At 35.2% G+C, this 12,099-nt stretch overlaps 1 protein-coding gene across 7 annotated transcripts in view; it reads right to left on the bottom strand.

Annotated features, from left to right (window-relative positions):
- The window catches only part of PCDH9 (protocadherin 9), a 670,991-nt gene that overhangs the window by 164,472 nt on the left and 494,420 nt on the right, over nucleotides 1–12,099 (bottom strand). For 3 of the 7 annotated variants that reach the window (XM_030286790.4, XM_072937257.1, XM_032751405.3), the window contains one exon: nucleotides 1–12,099. This exon is cut by the window's left edge and continues 28,633 nt beyond it; it is cut by the window's right edge and continues 59,004 nt beyond it. The exons of the other annotated variants lie outside the window; for them this stretch is intronic. The gene's annotated coding sequence lies outside the window, so the exon portion shown is untranslated. 7 annotated transcript variants of the gene reach the window in all.

Here is a 12,099-nt window from a genome sequence, read left to right as displayed (position 1 = left end):
TTCTGAAAAAAAATTTAGCCTGCCTTTGAAATGTTATCTGTCATGTTTGCCCATTTGTCAGTACTGAATAACAGTAAAAATTGAGAGCACAGAAAAAAAATATTTGATTAAAGTAAAAAATAAGGCAGAATAGCATATATGTTACTTGAAGTTCTGTGTGATTCTCCTCTGAGATCAGACAAACTTTTGATTTAATTTTTCCTGACAGTTCAGTTTAATATAATAATAGACAGAATGTCCTTGGTTATCACTTTTTCTTCCTCTCACTGTTGTCCTTGTCTACTGCAGATGCTCAGCCTGAACCAAAACACTTTTTAGACAAAGCAAATAAGCCAGAAAGTGGTTTACCCACAATTTTAGGTGAAAGCAGTACAAAGGGCCCATCTGTGATTTTTGGTACAGTCTTAAGTATTGCTTACCTTCCCTTTCTTTATTATACAGCATTGTAGAAGGGGAACTAAGACATATGGTGCCTGCCAGTCGTTTGATTAGCATACATGCCAACTTCTAAGGTTAGATTTCCCACTATGTACATCAGAAATCAAGGGTATGTTCAGGAATGCCCATAGCCCAAGTTCCTTAAAATCCTGAACATGTTAGCATGTTTCTGGAGTTGTGCTGACCAAGGATGACCCACAGCCAAGCACAGAAGAGCCTAGGCTCTAGCAACTCCAAAGTATTTCAGAGGTGCTTCCAGACTTTGCCACAGCCGTGTTACAGGAAACAGTGGTTGGAAATAGCAGATGCCCAGTGTGAAGTAAAGTTGGGGACAAAAGCCCTCCCTTCACTCTGTAACATACATGGCCAGAGACACTGGCATAGTCACTCAGAGGTATAAAGGTATCTAACCTTGGCATGGGGTTGATTAGACTTAATCTTAGGGGAGTAAATGTCAGGAGGTTTATGACAAATAAATGCTAATGCTCAGATCCTAAAAGATGTTTTAATGACATATAGGGTAACGCATGATATTTTGGGTGGATTAGGTCAACATATACAACATATTTGTACAATCGAAACTACTTTCAATGTTACAACAGCAAACATTGGTCACTCTTCCGTTACATATTCATATACACCTGGATATGGATAAACAAATACTTGTTAAGTTATTTCTCTTTTGAATCCTAGTTTCTAAAGAAGAAACTGAGCTAGATTTTTGGCTGCAAATTTGAACATGTAATCACAATGTTAGAATTGGTTATGTTTAACCCACACAAGTTAGTCCATATGCAGTGCTAAATATTGTCCAGAAACATCATTAAAATAATAAAAAATTATAGGCATATTTTGAATGCCATATATATGAAGCTATCACCCTATCTTTAAAACAATGATATCTTTATATTCCAATTTATAACAAAGATATTACAAAAATTTACTTTTTAAATAATAATGATTCTTATCTTTTCATCTGTTAATCTCTATAGTTTTGATAGTACAGTAATTTTTGCCCTTCAAAAACAAGACAATGATGAGTGACATCTCTTTTCACATAATAAAGATGGGAAAAAACACCTCATTTGGCACAACCGAAAATCTAGTCACCCTGTTTCCTTTTCATTATTTGAATTTTCATATTAGAGATACAGATGGCAATGAAATACAGGAAAAAAGGTAGATGAAGCATTTTGATTGAGCAGAAAGTGGCTACAATCTTTATAAGAATATTCAATTATTCTTTTGCACTTCCTGTTCTACAACCTACTAAAAGTATTTCTAGGCCTCCAAGCATATTCTAATTTCTCAAACTGTGAATTTAAATTCTCCCTGGAAAGGCTGAGTATCCTACTCTTCATGGTTCACGTGCCTCATTACTTGCCATTTCTTCATTTTAATGATTGCAGAGGTTTTTAAGGCACAATGGAGGTAATCTAGCTTGGAAAAGAGATAGGGATGGATGGAAAATACTTGTCCTTCTCTTTTGAGCACATGAGGTGTATGAGAAACACTTTGAGAATGAGAAATTGATTGGCTGCAGTTTTAGCCACCAATAGAAATCTCTCAAGAATATACACTCAAGTTGTTTTTAAGTAGGATGATATCCAAATCCCTGTAAGACTGCTGATTTTTAAACTGATTCCTTCACTGTTTTTATTCCATTAACTAATATTTCTACCAGAGAGTTAGCCATACTGGAAATTTCACAGTAAATGTAGTGGTAAACCAAAGAATTCATAAAACTAGCTCTATAACTTGTACTGAAAACAATTTTATTTTATTTAAACGAATGATAACTACTGAATACAATTTTATTTTATTTAAACGAATGATAACTACTACAGAAGGTCATGCAGCTAAGACCTGCCTAAGCTCTGATTGCAAATATGTTTCTGCAGCACTGAAAGGTAAATCCAAGTTGGAAATTATTCAGAGTCCTTTTAAATCTATGACTAGAATTTGCATATCCAAAGAACAGTCTAATTATATTCTGTTTCCTACCCAATTCTGTACACTTACATTAAATCTTGAAAATGTGGATACATACAAGAAGAATCTCTATAAAAGGTGATGGATGACCACCTACCGGAGAGGAAAATCCCTGCTTTAGCTCTTAGTGCAAAAGGATAGCTTTGCATTGCTTACAAATATTGTCCTGTGCCATTCTGGTCCCATCTGGCTTTCAGCACTGTGAGATAATCACCCATCCATATATTCAACACAGCCAGTTTTCTTTCACTTCAACAACAGCAATTAGATTAGTCTTTTGTTTTTAAAATTATGATAAAAACAGTTAATTACCTACATAAACACTAAACAGACCAATACAGTCAAAGCCTGACCTGTTATCATTGCCAATAAAGTATTTCAGTTCAAGTATCCACCTGCTACCTTTTGGATAAAGAATCACTGTGATGTTATCTTTATCTCACCCTTCACATTTATCTAAAATGTGATAAATAATGAAAACAAAAGGGATTGAAGTTGCTAAAATGATGTTCTTGAAAAGTGCTTAGAGTGAACCTTATTAGGACCTTTTTCCCAGACATCTTAAAAGCTTTTCTTCTAATTTTGGTTTTTAGAGGCAAAACATAAACATGGCTTATTTGTGTTATAAAATTAAGTGTGACCACGAGTCTACTAGATAGGAGTCTAGAAATAAAATAGATTTAAAAACCACAATCAAACATGCCAAATCACACACCCAGTACAGTAGCCCACTTTTCTGGAAACTCTTTTTGGGAACAAAAGTGAACAAGAGTAAGATAACACATTCTTAACATAATATTTTATTGAATGAACCAGTCTTTCAAGATGTAAAAGAGGCACATAAACATTTTTCTTCTACAGTCTTTTTTTTTTTTTTTTTTCCCTTTGGTCAAGTGTTTAAAAAGAAATATATTTTTACTATATATATTTATATGTATACCCACCCAGTGAATTGGCAATAACATTTGAAGTTTCTGATGTTTCTTGAATACAAATGAAGGAAAGCAAAGGCTTTTATTTTCTTATTGAATACTATACATATACATTAAAAAGCTTTCAATCAGTGAAGCAGAGCATCCCAAAAGATAAACTATATGCAATCCTATGATGTAAGAATATAGTGGTCTTTATACATATATATATAGAGGCCATGTGTATGACAATGTAGAGTATCCATAGCAACAATACAGTATGTTGAGCAAGACAGCTTAAACTGTCGAGTGCATTAGATATGCAGGGCATAGAGATTTTTTTATGCCTGTGTTGGATCAGGCCCATATTAATGCTTCATATCCCTATTATAGCCATCCCTATTATACATAAAAAAAATCCCTAAACCTTCCCAAAATTAAGCAAGAATCACTTCAGGCTCAAAAAATTATTGCATACTTTAATACAGTTAGGAGAATGCTTTTTTTGTAATATGCTTTGAAGATAAGTGCTAAGCAGAGCTTTTTATCGGCACAAGCAGTAAAATAGAATGCAGGTCTGCACATAGTTGTATCAGAGAAAATTGAGAGTGATTTTGTGGAATAGTGTATGTATAATGTAACCTATAGAACTTAATCTAATTCCTGGTATTTGATCATGTTGGATTCTATATCTGAATGTCTGCATGAAAATCAAGCAAATAATTTTCTCTTCATGAGAACGCATCTGTTTGTTTTTTGGGTTTTTTTAATTTTTAAGGTTCTTGATGTATTTTGTATGATCAGAATATTACATGAACAGAGGATTGTATATTTGCTTGGTTAGAATTAAGTAAACAGATAGTTAATTCAGACTTTGGGTATCCCTGACTTTATCATTAAGATTTTGATTTTCATTCTATTTATGCAAAGAAATGAACGTATTTCTTTAACATAAATATCTAGGTAGAAGATAAATGTTCCCTAAACTAACTACATCAGAGCAGGCTCCTAAGTTTTCCCATTAAATCCAAAGAAAATCTATTTGAGCTCTTGGCAGATTAGATCCTTCACACAAAACTCTTGCAGTCAGCTTAAGCATTTTTTCAGTTGTCATATTTTATCATCTCAAATTTGTGATGAAGTCCAGCTCTCCTTTATCTCTCAGTAAACACTGTTGGGTGAAAACAACCAGTTTTATGTGTTTTTCTTTCAGTTCTGTCTTCCAGTTAGCTGTAAGCAGTGCTGTGGAACAGCAGCAACCAGAGCACTGTTGCAGAGATGGCAGCACACACAGACTCTGGAGTGCCTCTATACATATACAAAAGTAACCTTTTACAAGTTTTAAGTGGGTTTTTTTTTTGGTTTTTTTTTTTGGGGTTTTTTTTTTTTTGGTAAGGAGTGTCAAATATATATAGTAATTAAAACACAGGATACTTTTCCTTTCTTTTGTGGTTGCATAAGAGATGGTCAGAACCTTGTTTTCCTGTCCTTTCTCATGGTGCCTTCTCTCCCTATGACTTCCATAGGCCAGCTGTTTCAAATAATGGTTTTTTACTAAACCATGCCTATAATAAAAACCTCCAAATAAAAGATGGACCAGGTATGTCAAAAGCCTGTAACTAAATTCAGGTTGCCTGTTAGGAAGCCTTCATGCTCTGTTAGCTGCTAGAAGGTATACGTGATGACTGAGAAAGCAACCTCTGACCCACTGGCTTTTTCATGCTCTAACTAGTAAGCAGGAAACAACAGGGGTTGAGAGGAGCTCTATGAAACAGTGCTCGTCAGAGCGAGACAAATTGGAAAATGGGCTCTTCTGTATTCTGTAATGACAAGAATATTTAATAGGCTGTGTAGGGGGTACATTAAAAAAAGATGTTAGCTAGCCTGAAAGTACACTCCTGGGGTGAAGTCCTAGTCCCTCTTGAAGTCAATTGCAAAAAGTTCCATCAGATTGAATGGGGCCATAATTTCACTCCTGGAGTATACCCAAGTGAAAATGTCGATTTAATTCTACAATAGATAGGAGCTCCAATGCACACTTTTTGATTCTATATGAAATACTAAAAATACCTGTTTAGGTGAAATGACTTAGGTCATTAGAGATCCTGAGGCTTGAAATAAACCAAACCAATTTAATTTTGAGTTTCTACTTCACCTCTCTCCAAATAAGAGTCTACCTTTAGATGCAATGTGCTGAATTATGTCAGTTGCACTTTTTTATCACACAATTCAACCAGGTGTAGAGGGCCATAAAGTGGATTATTGAAAATTGGCTTGCAAGAGTGCAAAATAAAATTTATCTAAGTCAGCTTTTCCTCACTCTTGGCTCGTAACTCTAACACTAGTAATTTTGCTTCCACTGACATTTATAAGAATTGTGACCACAGAAAGACTGGAAGGGTAAAGAAATGACCTAAAGGGTGGGGCATAAAGCTAGGATCTGTGTTTAAGTCCTTTCTCTTCCAGTAATGGCTTGGCAAAGTCCCTCTGGACTCAATTTTTAAAGGTGTTAGGCTTCAAGATATACCGATGGGCACAGGAATAGATTTTCAAAAAGAATTTAGGATATCTATTTTTTTGTAAATTGTATGCTGACTAAACAGAATGGGGGAAAATGTTTCTAACAGAAATAGCAAAAACAGAACTTTAATACTTTACACATGACACACACAGTGTGAAATATTTCTGTACAAATAATTCATGAACACCTTAACAGTCAGAAGAAGAGAAAGACAATACCAAACAGGTCCATAATTGTGATATTTTTCATGAGAGTGAGCGGTAACTTATTATTCAATATTAATTAGTTAGTTTTTACATAATATACATATATGTATGTGTATATATAAAATACACAGATATGTTGAGCGGTGAAGTAACAAAGTTTGAATAAAGGTAGCAAACTTAGCCTGAAAATGATTTTGTTTATATGTTATCAACAGTAATTACAATTTGGATTAGACTGATGCACCACTTATCACTCCAAAGCAGTGTACAGGGAAAGGAGGAATAGAAGAAACCTTAGTGTAATTATTATTCTTCCAAAGTGACTCAGTATGCTTTACATGTCTGTTTTCTTTAATCTACTAGTGTAAAATTCCTTTTTCACAAACTGCTGAAGAGTTCATTTCATTAATCCTTTAGGAAGAGTTTCTGTCAGATGCTTTAACTAATGGCTCTTAGCCCTCGGATGAGTTTGAAAGGAAAATATTACTTGGATCAATAATTAAACACTTGAGTTTTGGGGTTACTTTTTAAAAAGGATTATATATTATTATTCTTGTCAACCTTTCTTGGCATTGAATAGTGACTTAAAAATACTGTTACAAGACAACTCTTTTATTTGCCACAGGCCATTTCCTTTAAGCTTAAATGTCCTAAGCATTCTACTTTGAGGAACATACCTTCAAAGTGCTCTTTAATCATGACTATATTAACAACCGTCAGTAACCAGCCTTTTCCATGAATGTTTAACTTTGAGATGCCTGGTTTTTGCTAAAGGTTGCATTAACTGTAAGTAAACAATTGCAGTCCAGACAACCAGTATGAATCTATGAATAAAAGCCATAAAAAACACATTGAAACAGCTTAATTTTCTTTTTTTCTTAATATAAAAAAAGCTCTTAAATAGTATCTTAATTCAGGTCTGCAAATAAATCCATCAATTATGGATTCTGAGCACTGTTTAATATTTACTATTTTAAGATAGATTTTAATGTTCTTACTCATACTGTGAAGCACTTCACTGTGAAGCAGTCTCATTACTGGTTTTAAGAGGTCTATTTATTAAGTAGTTTTTCAATATTAGTCAAGATTTAACTATGAAGTATTTATTCATGTAGTCTTAATTAGATATTTTAAGTAAGGAACTAGCATTTTTCTGGTGATATGCAATACATTTTTGAAGGGAATCTCTTGAATTTCCCATTTAGTGCTGTTTGGCTCACAGCACAGAGAATTACTAGAGCATACAGAGTTTTTCTTGGATTAAATTAAGACACCAGTAATGGGTACTCAGTCTACATGATCAAACCAGAGCTACTCTCAAGAACACAAATACACGCCCTAAAACATGCTCAGTGAGGACACAGAGTCCTCAAAAGCACCTATTTCACTCTATGCATCTGCTTCCATGGGGCCACTTCACTTATAATCACATACATATTCCCAATACACTGTAACCAATAACAAATATTCAATCTAAAATGTGAATATAAAACCAGTCCAGAATAAAATGTACAGAATATGAACACTGTACCCTTTGAGAATTGATTTGCATTGACCCACACTCTTGTAAGTTAGAACATAAAATATGAGCCTAAGATTTTCATATGCTTAAGGGAGATAGCATGATGATTGAGTAGTGGCAAGTCAGTGATATAAGAAAAACACAGCTGATAATATTCTGTATCTACATTACTCCTTTCTCTTTGACACCTGTGTAGCTAATATTACATCTTAAGAGTTATAGTGCAAAATCACGTAGAGAAACTGCTAAAGCAAGACCTCAGGCTAGACAGTTCTGAGCTGCTGTGGCATAATATGATCCTGTGGCATTCACATTCTCTGGACAGAGAGACATAATTCTGTCTCTCAGGAGAAGCACACAGAGAAGAAGATAAAACAATCTTTATATCTGCTCCTTTGTTTTCCCCATGTAGAATTTGGTATGGAGATTGTCTGGAAGTGATTGCTTGATTGGATTCTAGTGAAGGTTGTTTGGGTTCAATGACCAATTGGATCCAGCTGTGTCTTGGACTCTCAGCAGGCAGTCACAAGTTTGTTAGTTAGAAGTGAGTTGATAGGTAAGTAAGAAGTATGTATGTAGAATAGGATAGTCTCTCTTTAGATAGGATATTAATGTAATATAGTATAGTTTTAATAAAGCTATCCTTCAGCCTTCTGATCTGGAGCCAGACATCATCATTTCATCCCTGTGTCAGTGTTGCCTTTTTTACTATATGTTCCAAGCTGCCATCAGGAGCCATAAAACCATAAGCATCTCCCAATTATAATTTAATGACTTATAAACACTTTCTCTCTCATTATTATTTAAAGAGATTTATTTTCTATTTCTATCTACTAATCTCTCAATGGCCAACCAGTGAGCTCCTGCTTACTGCTAAATTTTAATCACTCACTTAATGTTTATCTCAATCAACAACTGATTCAGCTGCTGGTCTAACTGATGGGGTGGAAAGCTTGTGTGGCGAAGGAAGGTGAGAAGAACTGAAAAAAATGAAAAAGTCAGGAAAAAGTAAGACTGATTTGCTTCTCAGAGAAAGAAGAAGTGCTTTTAAAGTGTACCTATCCTTACTTAATATATTACTCCTACTCCCATTTTTCATTCTTACTGTTTATTTATATCACAGTACACTGTAAAATAAATAACATTCCTATCTTTTTATTCTGGCTTATTTTCAGATCTTCAGGATTTTCTTGTCTTTTGATGTTTATTTGGTTGTTGTTTATTTTTTTTTTTTCCACCACCTGTTGTGACAAAACTACAAGAGAGAGGTAAGCCACTGCAGGAGGAAATTGAATATAAATTCTATTTTGCAGCAATGTTCTATGCAGGAATATGGACAGAGAAATAATGTTTGAGGAACAAGATTCTCTATCACAAAGAAAATCTTTCTTGTTTCATAATATTAGCTAAAATAAGGAACTCAGCTTATCTCTGCCGTATAGTCAGTTCTCAGTGGTACTTCATATATGTAATACAAGTATTATTTATACTTTTCTCTTAAGTAAGTATTCACTTAAGGTGATTAGAAAATTATGTGGGGTTTGAGAGAGTAGGGAAAGGAATAAATAAAACATAATTGAGATTTCAGAAATAAAGGGAAATTTACACTGTCAATATTGTTAGACACACTTTTTTTTTCCCCTACAAATCTCATTACTACAAATACAGCAAGCAACTGCTTTGACCTTTCTTTTATATATGTGCAAATGTAGTTTATATTTAGTATTAGGCAGGTATTTAGACAATTTATTTTGAGGAAAGATACATAGTCTCAGCAGAACATTAAAATATCAACCAGCATTTTCTTCCAGCATTTTCAGGAGAAAGAATTATCAACTCTTTGTTTAAAAGAAGAAAAAAAATAGAGGGAAAAAAGTGCATTAACAAAGATCAATAAAGCAATTCATACTTCCAATTCAGTCACTGTGACACACTTATCACAACAGCTATCACAACAGTTACCGCAGTTATGACTATTACTCATGTCTGATTCCCAGATGCAGCCAAGGATGGGAAATAGGCTGTGGCTTAATATTTGTCTCAAGTCTGCACCCTAATTCACCAACTGAACATTTTAATTCCAGAGTACAGATGTAATGCCTTGATATTGACTCAACTTCCCAAGTTACAGGCAGCAGCAGTCAGAAATCTGCTTGTAGCTACCTTGGCTTGTAAATGTTGCTACACAGCTATGTCCACAGTCCAAGTGTATGAGTATTCCTGCTTTGCTTCATGCACTGGAGATGGCATGAATTCCCAGCTGAGCCTGATGCCCAACTGCACTTCCTAGGTAATGCATGCACCCACCTAGGTAAGATGCAGGCTCAGGTGTCACCCAGCACTATTGTCTGATCATAAATGCTATACTAGTGCTGTTTTCACTCCAAGTTGGAAAGAGTCACATTGACTCTCTGAGGGTACTTGGTCTGGCTCCTGTGTAGTGAAAGCTATGTAGCAGAAAACTTACACAATGGTGGTGGTAGTTTCAGTTGCTACTTTCCAGTAAAAGGATTAACATCATACCTCATCCATTTCACCATGCAAACACTGTCATTTGGATACAGAAGATAAAACAGTAGTCCTCCCCAAAAAAGATTTAACAGCAGAACATTTACCAGTGAAAAACTTTAATCATACAACTTAATTTAGGTTCATAAAGAAGGCAGATTCAACTTATAATTTTCAAATCTAATTACAGTTGTTGAGGTTGGTTCTGAGATGTGAGTAGTGTAAGAGATGATACAAAATGGAAAAGAATATACACATTCATCAGTTTTTTATTTTTAATCAGTTGGTTGAATATTTTGATGATGTTCAAACTGCTGATGAAGAGAGTTCAGTGCCAGCACCGCTCTCACTGTAAGGAAGACAATTATTTTGCAATTCTAAAAGATCAGTTAATTTAAATTAAATACAACTAATTTGCAGGACATGACATACAACCAATAAAATGTACCAAGAATCAACATGCAGAATCAGAGAATCTCAGAATGGCTAGGCTTGGAAAGAGCATCTGGAGATCCTAGTTGGATTGGATAACTAGTCCAATCTTCCTGCTAAAACAGGTTAACATACATCAAGTTGTAGAGGATTGTGTCCAAGAGGGTTGTGAATATCTCCATGGAAGGAGACTCCACAATGTCACAGGGCAGGCTGTTCCAGGGCTCTGTCACCCTCCCATTAAAGAAGATTTTCCTTATATTTGAATGGAGCTTCCTGTGTTTAAGTTTGTGCTCATTAGCCTTGTCCTCTTGCTGGGAAGAACTGAGAAGAGTCTATCCCTATCCCTTTAAAATATTTGTATGAATTCATGAGATCACATCAACGTATCTAAGTCTTTTCTAGCCTAAATGTTCCCATCTGTCTTGGTCTTACCTCATTAGACAGATGCCCCAGTCTCTTAACTCTTCTTAGCACTGCTCTGGACTTGCTCTAGTAGTTCCTTGTCTTTCTTGAACTGGGGTGCCCAGAACTCAACACAGTACTCCAGATGTAGCCTCACCAGGGCTGAACAGAGGGACAGGATCACCTCCCCTGATGTGCTGGCCAGACTCTTCCTAATGCATCCCAGGACACCACTGGCCTTCCTTTCAAAGATGCTTGAGAGTGGTTTAGCAATAACATCAGCCATCTCCCTCAGCACTCATGGGTGCATCTCATGGATATGTGGGTGTTAAGTTTACCTAAGTGATCTCTAACTCAATCCTCCTCAATCATAAGAAAGTCTGTCTTTCTCTATTGCCTCCAGGATCTGGGATTTCTGAAGGCTGGTCTTAGCAGTAAAGCCCAAAGCAAAGAAGGCATTCAGCATCCTACCAACTAACTTCTCCAACTACCACAGAGCTGGTTTTGATTTGAATAAATCAATAGGATTATCACATAAAGACAGCCTTTGCATGCTTTTCTGGAATGAAATAAACCTAAGGTAGGTATACAGCAGTCTGTTTAGTGCCTTTTGTTATTGTTATTGTCATTGTTTTCAACTGTAATACAAAATAAAGTATCAAGCTATCCAGATGGCTGCCAGAAGCCCACTCCTCAGTAAATGACCACCACTTTTATTATAAGTGGAAGTAAAAACTGGACTGCTCTTAAAATGCTGATCATTCTGCACCAAATTACAGTGCTCCTGGAGACAGAATGCACTATGCCATTTGCTCTAACACTTTAAGGCTACCAATTACTCTTGTGGTAGATATACACACTATAAGGATAAAACCTATAATAGATTGAAACAGTTATTTTAATTAGAATAAATGAGTGGTTTAGCCTGCATATCTTTGATCATTGTCATGTTAACAAACTGAATAACAATGAACTCTTTGAACAGCAGGCTCTGCTGGGATTTCTGTAGCACATAATGTCCAACTACAGCTAAAACCCACTAAGCCAATGCTTTTGTTTCCTTATGAAGTTTCATCACAAAGGTAAATGTTATCCAGTATGTTACACATTAAACACCATCAATGACTATTAAGTCTTTTATAGAGAATTGTCACTGTCAAAGGC

This window comes from Taeniopygia guttata, chromosome 1, assembly GCF_048771995.1.
Source record: "Taeniopygia guttata chromosome 1, bTaeGut7.mat, whole genome shotgun sequence".
Classification (NCBI taxonomy): Eukaryota; Metazoa; Chordata; class Aves; order Passeriformes; family Estrildidae; genus Taeniopygia; species Taeniopygia guttata.
Note: the sequence above shows the minus strand (reverse complement) of the source record. Positions and strands in the feature narration are given on the sequence as shown.